The following is a 2,635-nucleotide window of genomic DNA, read 5'->3' as shown; positions in this document are numbered from 1 at the left end:
TAATAGTTAGATTACTCGTTACTGAAAAAAGTAACGGCATTATTCCCATCACTGGTAATGAGTCACATAACACTCATCACTGTAGATAATTCATATATTACCATCCCAGTAGTGACATTGGGCAACAGTCTGTGTACTGGGAAAGGATGAGATTATGATAAGAGCCCCTCCCCCCCACTTCAGCACAGTTCATCACTACATGTCTGTCCCAGCCCCGGTCCTCACATTTACAGGTTCCTGCTGAGCAGTATTAACAGAACAGAACAAGCCTGCCTGGCATACAAAATAACCCAAACTTTCTGGCATTAAACATGGAGGTAGTCCAGGAGTTTATATGGGTGTATGTGAAAATATTGTGCACAGGAACGCACAGCCTGTCTCAGGTTTCCCTCCTCATCATTCCATCGCATTCTGTAATGCATCACTGTCATGTTGCCCCATTCCAAATAGTTTAGTCTGACAGGACCCACTTGGAGGTGATAGCATGAACCTGTGTGTAACACACTTGAGCTTTCCACGCTGAGAGCTCCACTGTTGAAATGCATATGTAGAAAATGTGGGTTTTTTCTGTTTCAAAGCTGGATGTTTGTTGTTTCTTAAAGTTTCAATTCCTCTGCATGTTTTAGACTTTTGTATCAACAATAAATCACATCACTCTAATATCAATATATATGATTTCTTTTTATGGATAACATTAACAGACGCATACACTAATGCAACATGTAACTGTGGCAAGTAATGACTAATGCATTTCCAATGAACAGCTGCTGCTGCTGCACATTTTCATAACAAAACTGCGAGCAGTATGTTCTGCACTATTTCATCCAACCTAAACAATTATTACTGCAAAAACTGCAAAATGGGGTGTTGCGTACACTTTCATAGCAAGCTTGAATTCTCAAATTATCCCACAGGTCTGTATTTGGCCTGGCAACTTTTTTGGTCTTCATATTTTACTAACAGCGACCCCTGTTTGCATTCCATCTTAGGCATTGTCCCATCATCGATGGGAGTCAGCTGACTGCCTGACCCCTGAGCTGTCCAACATTTACTTAAAATTCCAGGGAGGTAATTTTGGACAATAATCAACTCATATATAACTGAAGCCTGCTTCACACACCTCGGTATCGTCTTACTTGAGTTAACATTCTTGACTCTTGAGCTGTTCTACACAACCCTGAATCATCATTGCATGCTGAGCTGATCCGTACATGTGTATTCATACTTTTTGTACTACAAAGGTGCTTCACTTACAAAGCCATGGTAAATCACGCTGTGAACCTAACTTGGTTTGGATGAGCTTATGTGCCAGAGTAAAGATCAACAAGTTCGTAGACAATAAAGGCTCTGCAGTGGAGATTACTTACAGTCGGGCATTTTGGACAACACTTTTATTTTTGATGCAAAAAAGAGAAGAGTGAGATGTGCAAACTGCTTCCAGGACAGAAAGGACTGCGCAATACTGCTAACACAACTTTGACTCTTTGCAGGCAGCATGCTAACACCAAGCTAGCAAAGCAGAGTGATGATAAAACTGAGTGCGCATGTGTTAGCCTCAGGTTTATGTTGTTAAATGGTAATTATGAGACAATACATAATGTAACGGATAATGTAACACATTACTTTCTCTGCTGAGTAATTAAGTAACATACTCCATTGCTTTAAGGCATTACTTTTTCAAGCACACTGGATATGACAGAGCAGCTATTTTTACTCCTTGACCTTGTATCATATTTGTTTTTAACTTTACTTGTTCTCCGACTGTTAAACACCACTGGAGCTGCAGCTAAAGTACCTCAGTGATAGAGATATGATACTGATAAATCTGTTAACTTATATTTTTGCAAGCTTTCTTTCTTTCAGAGATGCTTCATCCGGGTGTTGTGGCAGGATGTGTGGATGTTTCTAGGTTTGCTTCAGATGGACAGTGACGGAATTAACGAGTGCCTTAATTTCAAGCAGACCAATGAAATTAGGGGTTAGTTTCATGGACTCACTTCTAAAGGAAATATTTTTGGAAAACAATTAACTTTCTAACTTGATGAGTAGTTGGGAGTCAGTGGTGGTGAGGCTTTTTATTCTGTTCCTGGGTTCTTAGTAGGGCAGCCCTAGTGATCCTACAGAGGTGACGACAGCATTGGAGGTGATGCTGGACAGGTCAGCTCGCTCTCTTGGGCTGGGAGGAGCAGATAGCAAGGTGAGAGGCCAGTGGCAGAGCTGTGAACTCCCAGTGGACTGGAGTGCACCACATATTGCACTGATTTGTTGTCTGTCCATCTGTCCATTTGCCTGTGGGTAAAAAAGAGCAGACACTTAGCTGTGTCCAGAATCGGGAACTGAACTGTGAAGCCAAAAGACACGATCTGTGTGGAGCTCAGCCGTCTCTAGGGGGAGCTTGGAGAGAATGCTTTGCTTTGGAGACCCAGCACTGGTCAAACTGGTTGCATTACCTGCCTTTGAATTTCTGTTCACAGTTCTGTGGCAGTCTAAACAGTAGCTGTTAAACAGAATGGTCTGTCCTGCTGGTGGTGGTAGAGGAACATTGGTAGGATCATTAAAGTCACAAATGCGCAGCCACTTGATACCAAGAATGCCTGTAAATTTTGGACAATTTATAATAAAGTTTGGTATTCAC

The sequence above is a fragment of the Perissodus microlepis genome, chromosome 14 (assembly GCF_051167445.1).
Source record: "Perissodus microlepis isolate ML-2025 ecotype Zambia chromosome 14, ASM5116744v1, whole genome shotgun sequence".
In the NCBI taxonomy this organism is placed as follows: Eukaryota; Metazoa; Chordata; class Actinopteri; order Cichliformes; family Cichlidae; genus Perissodus; species Perissodus microlepis.
Note: the sequence above shows the minus strand (reverse complement) of the source record.